Source organism: Belonocnema kinseyi, chromosome 2, assembly GCF_010883055.1.
Source record: "Belonocnema kinseyi isolate 2016_QV_RU_SX_M_011 chromosome 2, B_treatae_v1, whole genome shotgun sequence".
Lineage (NCBI taxonomy): Eukaryota > Metazoa > Arthropoda > Insecta > Hymenoptera > Cynipidae > Belonocnema > Belonocnema kinseyi.
Genome location: NC_046658.1, coordinates 107,577,958 through 107,596,508, shown reverse-complemented (window position 1 = coordinate 107,596,508; position 18,551 = coordinate 107,577,958).

The following is an 18,551-nucleotide window of genomic DNA, read 5'->3' as shown; positions in this document are numbered from 1 at the left end:
CCCGTTAGTGAGATTCCAGGTTAATTACAGACTCGAAAAGCTTTGGAAAATGGTTCACAAAAAAAAATAGGCACGAAAAATCACGTTTTTTTTTTGTTTAAAGTGCATTTTGGAATAATAAGAAAATTTTTTGAGGAATTTCATTGGCACCGTCGGAAAGAGGAGATCTTAAGCAATAAAAATATATGTGTCTCAATTTTTTTCTAGCGTCGAATAGTCTTAGTTATTGGCCGTTGAAAAGCAGTGTACCGGTAGTGGCGTTTTGGCCGTTTATGGGTTAAATATTATTGGGTTGTAAGGCATTAGAAATACTCGCTTTTGCCTGAAAGTTTGGCCAGGGGAGAGAAGAACTGCAGAAAACTACCTCCCGAGTTCTACTGGTTTTTCCAGAATAGTCCCGCCCAGTGTTCGTTAAAACCCAGCGAATACACAACTGAGTCATACGTCGCAGATCCTTTTAATTTGAAATATCAACTTTTTTTAGAAATTCATTGTCCATCAAAATAATTTTTATTTGACAAAGTTCAAGTTAATTTAATGAAGCTTTCACGTATTTTATAGGTATATGTATTAAGTTACCTATATTGTAAGCCTGTTCTCAAGTTTATACCGAAACGACAGCTAATAAACCCAACTGCCATAAAGAGCTCGGGATAATTTTCCAACTCCGGCGACATTCGCACCCACCGCAGAATTTTGACCATAATAATTTGCGAGTAAAACGATTACGACTGACCATAAAATTAAGAACGTGTTTAAGGCACCCGGGGGAAATAGTCCCCTCCAATTTTGGCACTCGAGAAATGTCTGCTGTAGACGTACCTATTATTTACCCTTCAGCCTGAGAAACTTTTGTCTAGAAGTTCCTTGGAAAGGAAAAACGAGAAAGACTGCGCAGCAGTAAAATTGATAAAAAAATGACTTGAACATTATTTAATTTTATAGTAAAAAATTTCAAAATTATAAGGAGGCAGGGCTACTTGATGTCTAAAAATTAAAGGCTATCTCCGCGTTTTCTATATCTCTTCACATATTTTAACTTTTTAAAGCTACAAACCGTTTGTGCGAAAGGACATACACAAAAATAACATAAACTAACAAAATTATTACTCAATAATTGAATAATTGATACACTTTTTTTATTGACAAAAAATTTTTTCCTTATTAGAAATAACTTGAAAGGAGAATTTTTTCTTGAAATGACATTTGCAGGTTATCTTATGAAGACTTTTAAAAACAATTGTATATGGTAGATACCAAAAAATTGAGTAACTTTTCTGATTTTTGGCAATGCTGCGATCTGAAAAATTCGCCAATTTCGATTCATTGATTAGGGCAGAGTGGGAGTTCGAGAGGAGCTTTTAAGAGAATAAAAGATTTTTCTTAAGATTCCTAGGTAAATTCAAAATGATGTATTTATGCTGAAAGATTAATTATAAGAGAAAATTGCAAAATATTTCCAAAACTAGCAGGAAGAATCTGGAAGATTTTAGAGAAAAACTTCGAAATTTCGCAGGATTTTAACAAAAAATTTGGGGAAATTCAAATAATTTTCCAACACAAACATAATTAGATGTATTGAAAACAAATTTAATTTCAAATGTTGAAAGATTTCAACCAATTTTAAGCATAGACTAGATTTTCGAAGATTTCGAACAAAAAGTTTTCATAATTTTTCCATAACAAAAATTTTCTAATTCCTCGGAAAAATTTATGATTTTTTATTTTGATAAATTAATGTAAAAATAATACTTAAGAGGATTTAAATATATTTTTAAAGATTTTCAAAACTTGAAAAAGAATCTGGAAGATTTTGAAGCAATTAAATTAAATTGTCAGGATTAAAAAATTTTAGAATCATTTTTAAAATTATTTAGAAGTATAAAAAAATTAAACAAGCTTTTTTTATTTGAAAAGATTTTAAACAGTTTTAAACAAAATTGATATTTTTTAAGTTTTCAAAATAAAATTTCGAAGCTTTCAAAGGATTTTTCAAGGTTTTAAAATATCTCTATTATAAAGAAAGCATTGTTCAAATAATAATAAATAATGAAATAAATTTTATAAAGTCAAAAAATAAAAAATCTGGAAGATTTGAAATTTTTAAAATTTTGAAAGATTATACAAAATTTTAGGAATAATTAAACATCTTTTTAATCGATTATCGTGCAATTTTAGATGTTCCATTTTAAAAATTGTAAATAAGTTTTTCATTACACAAATCCAATAAATTAATATTTAAAAGAAGTCCAACTTGATAAGGAATTTTTGCTTCTAAAATATGATTTTATAATTAGTATTTGTGATGGAAAACTTTGCAGATAAAAAATTTGCAATAATATTTGGACACATGGAAAACGTTGTACTTATAATGTGAAAATCATATTACTGGAAGTTAATCAGAAAAAACTGAAGATTCACAAAATTTGCTGCTTAAATCAAATCTTGTATCTTTTAGAACTTGAACTCTAATGGAAACATGTGGAGACCCACAGGGGTTCCTTTATAGAATATTTAAAGCATAATTATGCTATAGAACAACTTTAAGGTGTAATCAAAAACCAGTCCCTTGCAAAGTGGGTTTGATATTTAGGGATTTACAGAATTTGTGGACAAAGAAAATTATATTTCATGTGAATACACCTGTATGTTCACCAGTTTGATACATAACCTGCAAATTATATTTATCATGTTATTATATCCATATTCTAATTGCGATAACATTTTTCACTTTAATTCTCTTCATGTAGTTATGCCCGTCGGAATTCTATTATATTTGTGCTTTTATGTAAAAGTTGTGCCATAGCTAAATAAAGTATCGAAGTGGACAAGGCGAAAAATAGGTTCTTTGAAAAAAGTCTCGATTAAAATTGGGTTCCTTTGGGAGGTTCCTTTCAAAGTTTCAACTGGAGTCTCCCCACCTGAAAATTCCGTTACAGACCTCAAAGGCTACCGGACATGTTGCTGAACATGAACCTGCACACGAAACCTGTACAAATAATCTTGATAGTTCCTGTACAGAAGTTTGGCGAAGGAAATTGTACATGATCCTGCAAAGGAACCTGCATGCAAGCTAACCTTTGAATGATCTTGTACAGGTTCCTTCACAGAGCGATTTGAGACACACGTGCATGTACAGGAACTTGTTCAAGATCCTGTACATAGACCCGCCTAGAAAATAATCCGTGAGTAAAATAAAAGGATAAAAAAGAATAAAAAGAAAGCAGCTTAATAGCTGTAAGCGATGTAAGTTTTCGCGATGACTTCCTATAAAGGATCTCATACGAGTTTCTGTAGCGGAACCCGCGGGCCAATTTACTTTTAAAAGAAACCTGTACAGACACCTATATACATGATCATTTAAGGGTTTCTTTGTTGGTGTAGGTTCCATTGCAGAAAAACAAACAGTTTCCTTCGCCAAATCCCTGCTCAGGAATGGTCAAGATTACCTTTGCAGGATTGTGCACAGGATTTTTAGTTTGAACCTTTGTAACAAATGCATTGTTTTTGGTTCCTTTTCAGCAAGAGAGATTCCTTATGAACCAAAAATTGGTTCTTATAAAAACACCACTAGTAACAAACTGAAAATTTTACTTGCGTTTTTTCCTCTCGGCTTGAAGTTACGAGGAATGTACTATAGAAATAAAGGTTCATGCCCCGTCGGTGTCTCTCCCAATCGATTTTAGGCGCATGGACCACTAGAGACACGGACCTTTCCAAGCAGAATTATTATCCCAAATGAAAATAAAGATGCATCGCTTCATGCAATTCAATTAAACTAGATTCAAAAGATTTCCGGAAAAGATTCTATGCATATTTCATGAGAAATGTTTCCGCAATAACAAAGAACTGGTCTCAAAAGCATGAATCAATTTTGATAGATTCTCAAAAAGTTATAAAAAGGCGTTGATCGAAATTAAAGAAAGCCTTATAAATAAAACACTGAAAGTGAATGTAGTTTCTGCCTCTGAAATACCACGACTTGAAATACCAAGACTTCTATTTTTATTTATTGTAATCTTTATTTTATTATCTGAAGTATAATTTTTTTTTTCTATTTTTATTGGGTATAAATACTTGGTGACGATTTAGAATATTATCACAGACCTTTACTTTGACCCTTAAAATTGCAATTTACTTTGGAGGCCACTTCATTTTATTGGCAGGGTTTTTTAGCGTTTTATTATATTTTCCCATTTTGTCGGAATATATGTCCTTTTTACAGTTTGACGCTCAAGATAGCTGGCAGTAAAATATACGATGATTTCTACTTCCGAACGTTAAAGCATATTATTCAATGCATTCTCTTGACCAGTTTATTCAATTTTTATAAATATGCATGAGTGTTTCAGGATAGAAAAATTTATAATTATTGTATCTGAATTTTGGTAACACCCTTTCGTTTATTTATTTATTAAACAGTGACATGAAACAATACTTACTCATTGAGTAGTTCAAATATTTATTTAAATAAAAAGATCCAATTATTAAAAAGGGAGCGTCATATATTACGTGATACTCTCAGGGGGGGGGGGCAGCCCTAGTGTCACAAAAAGTACCATGGGAGGGGGGTCGATAAAGTTTTCTATCACGTAACACTTCTTTGATCTGAAAATAAAATTTATCATTTGATTGCATTTTCAAAAAAATAGTTGGATTCCCCGGCAAATAAGACCTATTTTTTAGAAGAGAGTTGAATTTTCAACTCTAAAAGTTGAATTTTCGACAAAAAAGTTCATTTTCAGTCAAGAGAAATGGTTTTCAACTAAGAAATATGAATTTTCTACCATGGAAAATGAATTTTCAAACCAAAAAGACGACATTTTAACAAAACAGTTGAATTTTTCGACAAAAAGATCACTTTAACAAAACAGTTGGATTTTCATCAAAAAAATTAAACTTTCAACAAAATATTTCAATTTTTTAATTTACACAAATATAGATTTTCAACCAAAAAGATCATTTTTCTACACAAAAATGTGAATATTCAATAAAATTGTTTATTTTTCATGCTGAAAAATCGAGTTTTTTAGAAAGTAGTTCACTTTTAAATCGAAGCAGAATTTTAAACGACAATGTACATTTTAAATCAAGAATGTGAATTTACAAGGAAATAGTTCAATTTTTAACCAAAAAAAATCGACATAAAAACAGCAATTTCACATAGTTGTATTTAACTAAAAAAGATAAATTTTTAACAAAATAGTTTAAACTAACTTTACACAAAAAAGCTATATATTTACAAATAAAAAGTTTAATTTTAAAGCAAATAGTTTTTTTCCACCACAGTACTTGAAATTTCAACCAGAAATATGAATTTTCAATAGAAAATATGAATGTTCAACAAAAAAGTTAATTTAAGACCAAAAATTGTGGAATTTTTAACTAAAATTATGAATCTGCAAGTCAAAGAAAAATTTAATTCTTTTAATTAATTCAACTTTAAATCAAGTGGTTCATTAAAAAAATAATAATTCTCAAGAAACATTTAATACTTAATATTTTAATAAACACAGATTTTAATTTTAAACCGAAAACAGTCGAATTTAACCAAAGAAGATGAATTTCCAACAAAACAGTTGAGTCTTCAACCAAATCAGTAAAATTTCGAACCGAGCAGCTGCATTTTTAATGAAAAAGTAAGAATTTTCAAATAAAAAATTATATTTCTACAAAGAAACGATCATTAAACAAAAGACATGAATTTCTACTCAGAAAACAATCATTAACTATTTAAAATATCAATTTTTCACCAGAAAATGAAGAGTTACATTTTTGGGGATGAAAATGAATTCACAGAAAAAAAATCAAATTTGATCAAAATATGTCAAATACATTCTTAAGAAAAGCGTTCCACATCCAACTAAAGAGTTGATTTTTGACCTCAAAAGTTTATTTCTTAATTACGAAGATTACTTTTCTACAAAAGAAGGCGAATTTCAAACAATCTACATGAATTTTCAAGCAGCAAAGATTAAGTTGTGGTTTAAAATTCCAATTTTTAACCATAAATGGAAGTTACATTTTTGGTGAAAAAAATTAATTTTCAACCAAAAGAAGTAAATTTTTACCAAAATAACACAAATAAAATTTTTAGAAAAGTGTTCCAAATTCAACCCAAAAGTTGAATTTTAACCGAAAAAGTATATTTTTTAATTAAGAAGATTAATTTTCGACAAAAAAGATAATTATCCACAAAATACATGAATTTTTAACAAAGTCCCTGCATTTTATGTTAAAAAAGATGAATTTTCAAATAAATAGTCGAATTCTCAAGTAAAATTTAAAAAATGGCCCTTTAACAAAGAAGAATTGAATTTTTTGATTGGTTTTTATTCATTCATTTAAAATTTAATTGATATAAAAGTAGACTTTCTCTAATTCGTTTTTTATTAAAGAGAGATGAATCTAGATCAAAGAAAGAAGACTTTTTCACCATAAAAGATGAATTTTCAATCGAAAAGAACGAATTTTCAACAAAGAAGTTAAATACTTCGCCAAAAAAGATGACTGCAACAAAATAGTTAAATCTTCGAAAAAAGTAATAAAAAATCTTAACAAAAAGTTAAATTTTTGACCAACTTATTGAATGTTTAACCTTTAATGATATTTTTTTAACTAAACAATTCAATTTTTAACTTGAAAGATGAATTTTCAACCAAAAATATAAATTTTTAACTTGAAAATATCAATTTTGAATCAAAAATACTAAATTTTCTCACAAAAGTTCATTTTCAACTAAATACTTTAATTTTCTTCCAAATAGTATAATTCTTAACCAGACAAGATGAATTCTAAACTTAAATGATAATGGCACACTTTTTAAAAAAGCGAAAAAAATTAAACCAAGTATAGTTGGATTTTTTATTGAGTTCTATTCATTTAATCAGAAAAATGGAAAGTTTCTTGGAATGAGAGAAAAAAATTTTAATTCTTTAAAAAGGATACGGGGAATAGGGGAAGCAGTGTGAAGTCTGAAATATGAAAGTGATTTCAAAATTATTAAGTTATAATTTAACTCAAACTCAAATAAAAATAATGATAATATCCACAAAATTCAATTAAAGGTACAGTAAAGTCTTGCATATTCCAAAAGCCCTGGAACGGATGCATTTGGATATGTCGAGGCTGGAGGTGCCCCGACCTCTACCGCAAATCGTGAGGTTATTTTGTCAAGCGACATTCATTGGTTGACCCGGCCTTGATTTAATGTGTGCGCTGTAAGCGTGTGTGCGTCCTTGCATTTGCGTATCAAGCATGCTAGTGTTTTTAAAATGTTTTCGTTGACGTACGGCGTGACAAATATAGCATTTACTTGAAATATTACAAGGTACCAACTAAAAATCGATATACTGATTTTATCATATATGATAGAATCGAAAAACGACTGAAATATTTCGCGGAATATTAAGTATTGTAACATGAAGTCACAACCATCATAGGATAGGTGAAAATTTCAGTAAGATTAGCATAATTGGCACATATTGACACAGGAATACGTACGCCTTTTTGGAACAAATATTCTAAACGTACAAGTAAGTTATAAATGTCTAAATAGTAAATCGATATGATGCACTAACCGCAAATTTTGGATATTTTATTTTATTTCATGACACTGAAAGGTCGTCAAGCGAAAAAAGAATGAAACATGATTGAGAAAATAAATTCTACACCTGACAAAGGTTATTATTCGTACATTCATAACTTACTTTTACGTTTAGAATATCTCCTTCAAAAAGTCGTATACATTCTCATGACGTCATTATAAAATACTGAATTCAAACCAACGAGAGCTTGCCGCTCTTCGTGCCTCTTTGTTAACCTTTAGAGGGCCGATAATTTGGAAGGAAAATCGACCTCAGAAAATTGGACCAAAAGGTATCTTATATTATTAATTGATCATAGACAAAGTCTCGATCAGGGGGTGAGCCAATATACTGGCTATCTGGCTCTCTAAATGTTAATTGGTCAGTCACTGACGTGTGAAAGAGCGTACATAGACCGTGGTGGGGTTGCCTTGGAATAAGAAAAGAATTCACGTATTCTCATACTTGTAACAAATAGTTTTAACTAATTATTCATTGTTCGATTGACGGTTATACAAAATTAGACTTATATTTCGCATTCAAAAATTATAGGGGGGTCCAACTACGTGTAACATGGGATTTTGAGGAAGGGATTCCCCAAAGTATCACAAAATATCAGTAGAAGGAGGGGCATGTCAAAAATAAAAATTCATTAAAATATTGTAATTGCGTGAAATAAATGAAAACAATAATTGCGTACATAGTGAATATGTTGTTTTTCTATTTAAACGAAAAAATACTTATTGAAAAGTTAGTTCGAGCATTGATTAAAAAAAGTTTAAAATACATTCCTTCTGATCATAGCTTTTTTATTATGAATGCAGCTGGATAAATAAAGCATTAAAAGAAATTCTTTCACATTATCCCATCCTACTTGATACAAGCAACTTCTATCTCCACCCTTATTGTGTCTTTCTAAAAAAAGTCATTGTTCCTTCTCGTGCACAATTATTGTACTCTCGACGTCCCTATGTTTTGTTTCGATTGCGACGGAAAACTTCGAAAAGCGCAGATCTTCAGGGTCCCTATGGAGTCTACAAGAAGTCTTGCACAGTTTGAAAACTGTTTCCGTTCAATAAAAAATAGGGGATTGACTGACTCTTTTAAAGGAGATAATCACGTTTATTCTCCATTCGATACTTGATAGTGCAGTTGCAAGGGAAGAAAATTTAATTTTCTCTTTCAAGAAGCTTTCAAAGCTACTCCGCAAGGAAAATCAAATTTGATTAAAAATTACTCAACAATCCTATAGCGCCTCCTTAAAACAAAGTATCACTTGAAAAGACAGGCTAAAATGTTAACGTTATAAATTATGTTTTGTGGATGCCTTCTGAGTATTTTCACCGAACATAAAAAACATCGTTAAGCCCCCTTTTGAAATAACTCGATATTTACTTTTTTAAATAATTTATACGATTTTTTTCGAAAGAAACAAGTAAAATTTTAAGTTTTCTCTTCAAAAAACTGTTAATTTTGCGTCCGTCATTTTTCTTAAAATTCTAAATTTCTGGTGAATTTTACGCTACTGTTCTAAAATACGAAAAAAAGGTTAACAATTTCTACAAAATTAAAAAAAAAAGGTCAATGTTGAATCTTAAAAGTTATGAAGTCTCATAGATTTTTCATTAGAAAAAAACGTTCAATATTTTTATTTTCACATAATATTGTATCCCCTGTACACTAATGTGACCCTTATTTTTTACTTTCCCAATTCTCGTTACCCCCCTCCCACCAATTTGGTTGGAAAGACCGAAAAAAATCTCCTTTAAGTTTGAACGTAATCGCTTATTATTTAGGAGTCGCATATGTGCCGTTACTTTTCCCCATTGATTTGAAATGGGAAAAAGTCAGCTTTTTGTAAATCTAATATTTTAAACGAAATGAAATGTTACAATTAATTTAGTATTTCAGTATATTGTTCAAATTTCTCCAGAGAATTAAAATTAATCAATTGTTTTGCAAGTAAATGACTTGAAGCTACTATTATTGATCCCCAAAAAAATCTCCATACCTGACAAATTTTTAGAAATTTAATATTGCTGTTTATTAATGGGTTTTGCACCTTTTTATAAATAATAATTTTAAGTTGTTTAAACATTTGTTTTTCGAGTGAATCGCGAAATAAACGCATTTTATAGACTTTATGAGTTAACAATGCTATAATTTGTTAAAATAATTATACAATTATATTTGTATTACAATACGCTTCCAAAAAATTGTTTAAATAATTTAAATTTGTATAAACATTGGCCAGTTTTTTTAGAAAACAAATTATTACTTACAATCATTCAAATCGGTCGAAAATGTAATGAGATACACTATTTTTCTGCTATTTTTAGGTAAGCTATATGTTTGAACAAACATGCATTATTTAAATAATTTAAAAATTAATTAAACAAATCTTTTCATTCTTTTCCGCGCTGCTCATCCCGTGCAACTTCTTTTGCTCATACTTGCGGCGCGGCGTCAATTCTCGGAAGAATCATAATAGGGGGCCCTATCTCAGAGTTTCACTGTACTTAAAATGTCTATAGAATACGTTCATTTGGCGACTGACCTGAGAAAAATAAATGTTTACACATATTAACCCGAATGGGATTGGACTCAATGGTATAATAATAACAATAATAAAATTTTCACATATGGCATTTTCTTTGGAGACCCATGAGGGTGACTTAAAATTATTTGAAGTATTATGCAAAATTCGTCAGATAATTTCGAATAATATATGTACTGAAGAACCAAATTATGTGTAACATATAAGTATTAACCAGTTTCGGCCAAATTTTGAGGATATTTTCTAAACATTACAATAAAATATGGGGGGCGGGGGGTAGCATATAATTTTTTTTTACATCCATCAAGTGTATATTCAGGAAGTATAGTCTCTTATAGCAGGCTGCTTTTATTGAAATTCATTTTAAAATGTAAATAATCGAATTTTAATTGTTTGTTCCAGCGTAAGAACCCAATGTTCTAAATAGTTTATATAGTAAAATGGTACGCTGCCTTCGTGTTTACATCACCAATAAAACATTGGACATATGCACACTGTTTGGCATAAAGCATTTTTCTTCAAAATAAAAAAAATTGTGATCTTAAAACATTCGAAAATTGTGAGCAAAAAATCAAAATACCAAAATACCATCGTGCATTTTGCAAAAATTCTAAATTAGGCAAGAAATTTCTTTTCAATTTTTTATTACTATATTTTGACTTTTCAAAAATAATATGAATCTTCTAATAAAAAAGGAGGACAGAAGATATTAAGCGTCATATAAATAATAAAACATGTATAAAGCAAGTGAAAAAAATAATGGTATATGTATATATATAATTAAAAATTTGTCATAAGGACAACCGCAGGATTTCGCCGGGAGCGGGTGCTAATCTGGAAAATTTCACCCGCTCCCAGCGAAATCGCGGTAAAATTTCAGCCACAACCACGTCTCACGACTGTGAGATAGGTGGTTACAGTCTGTAACGGAATCAATATGACGATTCAGCAAAAGCCTCGTGCATGACCTTGAATATAATTAATAGTTTTTTATGTTCTTGGACTTATTTTAGAGTAGAAACTCCTTAATTATTCCTGGAAATCAATTCAAGTGTATGAAAATAACTCATTTCTGGATGTCTTACAACATCTATATTTGCAATAATACTTTTTGAAAGCCTCTTTTGAGAAAAAAACAATATTGCTGATTTACTTCTATTTGATTACTTTTTGTTGGTATCAACGAGAACATCACTTAACTTTTCAAAAAGTACATATTTTTGAACTTGACTAATAATAAAGCGAAATTTCAAGCAGGCAAAGCTATTGGGATGATTTTTCAAGACCGTCTTCCACTCCTTAGAGAGTATCAGAAAATTATTAATTTTTCAATTTTAAAGTAGCGCTATTATATTATTATTGTATATTAAAAATTATATTAGTTTTGTACTGTCACCCTAAACTATCATACCATCTACATTTTCGCGAATACCATTACAAATCACCGCTGAATTTTAAATGTGATTACCCCTTAAAAAAAGGTGCGAGAAACTTTTTCAAAAACATTTGCACCGTTTCAAAAGCATATATAACGTGAAAAATTTTAAAAAAATTAAGGAATTTCTCGAACTTTGTACCGCGACTTTAACGTGTGGCATGACTTAGGAATTTTTTTTTAATCTCTAATTTATTCCACACAGTCTTTAGAGCCTTACATTTAATTAAAGCTAATCAAACTTGAAAAGTCATTGAAGGTGCTCGAGATGTGACAACAAATGTCGAAGTCATCTGCTTCAAGTTTCCATTGGGAATCACCGCTGTTTGTTGCAAGAGCGGTGATCGCCGAAAATTTCTCAGATTGGATACCTGACTTCAACTCATATTATAACTTAGGAAACTTGTAGAAAAAATTCGAAATTTAGGGCACACATTTATTGAAGTCTTATCCTGAATTTAGGCCAATTAAATTTCAGAAATCTTCCCGGGTTCCTAAGATGTGCACAACAATTTCCAAGCGTCTCTGCGTCGAGTTTCAGGAGGCGATCATTGCTGTTTCAAACTCGACGCAGATATGCTTGGACACTTTTAGTCACATGTCGGTAGTCTATCAATATTTTTTAAGTTTTATTAGCGTAAATTGAAGATGAGACTTCAAAGATTGTATAGTCAATTTCAGAGTTTTTCTGCAAATTTTCTAAATCATGCCACGAGTTGAAGTCAAGGTGCAACATTTGCCCAATTCTTTTATTTCCTTGTAAAATTCTCAAGTAGTGCATTCTCGTTAAAAAGTTCAAAATATATTTCATTGGGTTCTTTCGACTCGGAATTTTATCAGCTTTCCAGCAGTTCCTTACACAAGTTTCTGGCTTCTATCTTATCGCGTTTCAAAGTCAGCAGTCATTTTAAATAGTGCTCGCGCTAATCGTACCAACAATTTCTAACGATAGTTGAATCATGGTGATTTTTATTAATATAAAAATATAATTAATTAAATGCATATATTTTTGTTTGATATATTATATAATCTTAAATTAAATAGAGTCACACCACTGAAAGGAGAAAATTTCTCTCACGAATAGCTTTAATAAAAAGTCGCTGAAATTAAAGTAAATCGATTGTATCTAAATATTAGGATTCTACGGATAACATTCCGCCTCTGCACAAATTTTTACGCTGCTCATCCTCCCATGTGAAACGTGTCTGGTCATATTTTAAAAAAGCTGAGGGAAACCGTGTACAAGGTGTACGGATTTATTTGAAGTAGCCAGAGTTCGTTCATTGCAGCGACCAAATATGTGAAATGTGCGTAGGTTCCTTTTTTTCTCGCACCCACACGCCGCGACATGGGAACGGGTTTCGCGAAGTGTACGCTACAAGAAATTTTACAGTCCGTTCACTGCAATATTGCATGCTCGAATTTTTTTATCAAACTGGCATATCTATATATTAAACACATTCAAAAATTATAAATTATACAATAACCAAACTCCTCGAGGGATTGATGTCTTCTTTTGTAGCTTGAATGGGGAAATTAGATGTAGTATTGAATCTTAAGGATTGAGAGAATATAAAGACGTGATCCTGGTTCGATATGAGATTGAAAACCATTATTCATCCTTCAAAAGTAGCTTAAATTTCTCCTAAACAAATTATTAATAATAATCTTCGGATTCATTCATTCACTTTGTCCACAATGAAGCTCCTGTTTCCGCTCACTTATCGCGTGCTGTCACTTGATTTTTTTTCTAGCACCCAGTTTCACAGTTTATTAGTATACGTCAGTTTGACATCTTGTGAAATTCTGTTTCCACTTGAAGTTCTTGCGAATGAATGGAAATTCTCTAGTTTGAATGCGAATATCAAATTCTCATAATGTTCAATCAACATGACAATCTTTTTTATTTGATTTTAGTATTGATTAATTAATTAGTTAATTAATAGATTTAAATAAATTTAAACTAGATGCAGTATTAAAGAAGTTTCATAAAAAAGTAACTAATTACAGCTACAGTTACTGAGTAAATTAAAATATTATATCTTCAAAGAACTATTGCAAATAGACATTCAAAATTGCATCACTTTTTGTTATGCACATTAAATATTGAAGAGTCTTCAGTTGAAAATATTGAAAATTAGAGAATTTTGGATTGCAAATATTTAAAGTCGTAGAATATTCAATTATGAATCTTAAAAATTGAATTATCTTAAAAAAAACGTTCAAAAAGGGATACCTTTAAAAATAATATCTTAAATATTGAATGATTTGGAAATCTATATTTCCAAAGTTTAAGAATTTTTAATTGTAATTCTTTAAAATTTAAGTTTATAATTTTAAAAATTGAGCAACTTTCACGTTTTACAATAAAAATGTTGCAATTTTTATTATTTACATTGGAAATTTCATCAATTTGGAAGATTTTGAAAATTCACTTTTAAAAATTATGCTCGTTTTAAGTTTTACAATTAATAGTTCTGTGATTTTAATGATTCGCGTCCATAATTTCTTCAATTTGGATGATTTGGAATTGAACTTTCGACTGTTGATCTTCAAAATAATCAAAATTTTAGAATCTGTGTTTAAAAATCATTAAAATTGAACAGACTTCTATTGTAACTATTCAAAATTATAGAGATTTAAATTGAAAATAGTTAAAATTGAAGAATTTATAGTTTTGACAATTTACAATTAGAAACAATGCAATATTTAAGTTGTACAATTAGAGATTCTGTAATTTCCATAAATTGAGATGTCTTCAATTAGGATAATCAAGAATTGAAAGCTTGAACTTGGATTTCTAAAATAATCAAAATCTGAAAAATGGTATCTATAAATGTTTAAAACGTGTAAAATTACAAAAGAAATCATTCTAAAGAATGCTTCAAGCATAATTTATTTTTGAACATTTACAATGCAAAATTTTGTAATTTTGGTGATTTCCTTTCGAAATTTCTTTATTTCGAAAGATCAAGTATTGAAAACTTGACTGGATTTCCAAAATAATTCAAATTATAAGTGACAGTTTTAAATCTTCAAAATTGAACTATTTAAAAAAACATTCAAAATTGCATAATTTTCTACTTATCAAAAATATAGCAATATTGAGGAGTCTTCAACTGCAAATATTAAAAATTCGAGAATTTTCAATTTGTAATCTACAAAATTTAATAGTTTTCAAGTGTAAAATTTTAAAATGGACCATTCTAAAAAAGAATATGTCAAAGAGATTTTATTTTTGCAAATTTGCAATGAAATTTTTTTAATGTTGATGATTGTTGATGATCAAGAACTGAAAATTTGAATATCATCCTCTAAAATGAATACAAATTTTAGAACTTTTATTTATAAATCTTCAAAATTAATCTGATTTTAAATTTTTTAAATTTAAAATCAGAATGTATGCATATTTAAGGTTTTAAAATATAAAATTTTACATTTTTGATGATCTACATTCGAGATTTTTTAAGTACGGAAAATCAAGAACGGAAAATTCGTGATCTTCAAAATCATTCAAATTTAATCATTTTTATTTAAACAATTAAATTTTATCATTTTTTTCAAATTTTCAATCTTCAAAATGCATCAGTTTCGAAAATGGAAGACATCAGTATTGACTTAGTTTCATAATTCCAGAATGTCTTTTAAGAACATCTTCTTACGATATTAAATCCCACATTAATTTATTACGTTTTTCCTTCGCTTCCAATTCTTGCTGGGATAAAATATTATATTTGCATGAAAGTTACAGATTACGGCGAGCCAATTAAAACTGAAGTCAAAAATATAATTAAAATTCAGACTGGAATTCCAATTATATTAAGATGGTATGAAAGCCGATGTAGCTATTTTAATATTTTTTAGTTAACGCTTATTAATTATATTTTATAGTACTTTAAACTGAAGCATATATTTTAATTTTCTAATCAGGGAATCAAACAAAAAAAAAACGTGTATTAATCGCTCACAGCGGGCTATATTTTTGTTATTATTTATTGCAAAAAGTACCAGATTATTTTCTTTTCGACTGAATGCAATTTAATTGCATTCAAATAGAAAGGTTTTATCTTGGCAAGGGCCTTATGCACCATACACTATAAATGGCATTTGAAAGCTTTCAGATTTTCCCACAGAGATAAAACTTTCCAACATGCACGTACCGAAATAAAACCTTATCATTTGGACACGTCTATTTGGTTAACATCTTCTATTAAATCAAATTGGTGATTTGTTTTGCGCTCAATTTGGTGTTACAAAAAGTTAATATGTCTGACCAGTTACGATTGTTTCACTTCTATGATAGTATACAGTTGTACAGTGATAACTTAGCTCCTGTTTATAATGATATTGTGATTATAGCTCCTACTTAAGAACAATTTCAGTATCATTCTTTACATTCTTGCGGTCAATGGCACTGAAAAAGTAGAGTACGATATGTGTAATCACAATATGTATTACGGCACTTAGGAATGAGAACTCATTGTTATTGTAATTCACATTCATATATTCTCAAATTGCAAAGAGCCTGGAAAGGCACTGTAGATTGTAACGTTAAAATTTGAAAAATAGATTTATTAAACCACTGAAATGAGTCAGTTCAAGTGCATTCAATTCCAGTAGGCATTTTTTTCATTTGAGTAGATAACAAAGTATTTTCTGAAGGTTGGCTTAGAAGTACTTGCACCATACGAGACTGACTCAATTCACGGAATCCACTTTGCGGTTGAGTGTATTTTAATTCAACACGATCCTGCACTTTACTATTGCTGCAGTTCTAAACCTACGTCCGTGACATTTTCTTTTCTCGGTGATTTATAATTTATGCGCGTGTAGTAACTAATTATTCCTAAGAAAATTTAAAACCTGAGAGTTAAAATCTGCAATATTTACCATTTTTTAAGTACAAACCTTTAATTTTGTGAGTTTTGTAGAGTAAGAAAGAGGGAAAAAGAAAAGAAAACATGTGGGTTGTGGCATTACTATAATTTAATTCATAGATTCATTAAAAAAGATTCTAGGATGTTAATCCTCTATGTATAATTACGCATAAATAACAAAAACACACGGAAACAAAAGAGCATTTTTACCTTGATCAGAGCTCCAGGTACACACCGGATCACCTTAAAAACTTTATCAAATACTATCACTGTTTTTTAATTGAATTTAATATTTAAAAATCACTTTCAGTAATATACACTTATTTTGAAAATACACGTAAATCCGAAAAACGTGTCACATCACCTGTTGCACGAGAAATCCACCACGAGATTGCGAGGGTAACTGAAACATATCACACATGTCATACATTCACTAGCGACATCTCTTTCCTGGAACTACACAGCATTTTCTTATCGCGAGATTGTCGGCAAGGCAGTAGATTCTTTTTTGTAATTTTATCTTAAAAATATACTTTATTCTGCAATTTATACTGTAAAAATCTGTAAATATATAATATATATCTAATATGTGAATTTATATTAGACTATATTCAGATTTATCGATGGTCGATAAGAGAGCAACAGATGTGAATTCAGGTATCAATTGTAATTTTGAGGAACTACATTCTCGACAAATGGTATATAATTATTATTAAATTATTAAAATTAGTATCAGGGATCACAGCGCGAAAAAAATTTAAAAAAGGAGGGAATAGGGAAAAGATTAAATATTTATTTTGACTTTTATAAAATAAGGAACAATCTTTTTATAAGAAATTTTATATTTTTTAAATAATGTTAAATAATTCAATGAAAACACCAAATTTCTTAAATAAATCATTTTTATACGTTATAATCATTTATCGTCAACAGCGTATGGGTGATTTTGTATGATTATTACTAGTTTGATTAAACAAAATTTACTTTTACAGAAGTAATTTCTAATAATCAAAGAAAATTCACCACATTTTAATTTGAAAATGAAAAACATCATTTTTTTTTAAACAATTCTTAAAACTACCAAATTTGTTATACAAGGTAAATTTTGTTTTATAATATTTATATAGTAAATAAATTTAGAATCTAACTAAATGTCGCGCTGTTGTTTATCCTATAAGAAAATTATGAACAGATATTGTTTAAGCAATTAAGTTGCCGGATCGAATAATGGCACATACATTTTTTCGGCTTTAGCGCAAATGAACTCTGACAGGACAAAAAGAAGAATTCTGAAAATATTTTTTTACTGAATTCGAGAGAATTTCTTGCAGTGATTGAATTTCCAACAATTGATATTCTAAACAAATTTGGAACACTACGATAACTCATTCCGCTCCAGCTGAAAAAATGTATGTGTCCTTATATTCGATGCGGCAGCTCAATTGAAGAGCTTAATTTGGAAAATGGAATTTTTAAAATTGTAATTAACATAAAATATATCAGTGAAATACCTGAAATATATCATGCGAAAAATAGAAGGCTCAAAAGTAAAAAATTCCTTTTATAATATCGTAATAATAAAATAAAATTGAATTTTTTATTACAATTTTTCAAACCTTTCAAAAACATTTTTTATCATAAAACCATTAAAAAATCAGCAGGGCAAAAACAAATAAATGATATTTCAAGAAAAAAAAGTATTTTGAAATTATTTAATCAAGTGGTTTGAAAGTAGGGGATACGGAATAAATAATAATTCCATTTGATTATACAAAAAAATTACATCACGCCTATACGTGCTTCGCCATTTTTTGATGGAACCAATTGTTGACCATGTATAAATAAACAATTACATACATTGTATTTTATATCATTTATATGTATACCATAAAAAATTGCATGGAGCTAAAAATTGTCCAATGAATGAACTTTATGTCATTTTTTTCTGCAGAGTGGTGAGGCGAAAATCGGAACATCTCGATCACATCCTGTAAATAGCATCTTTTTGGGAAATTATTTTTCTATTTAGAACAGTGGTTCTTTGGCTTCATTCTTTACTATAAAGAATATTAAAATAAATGATGCAAAAAATGGAG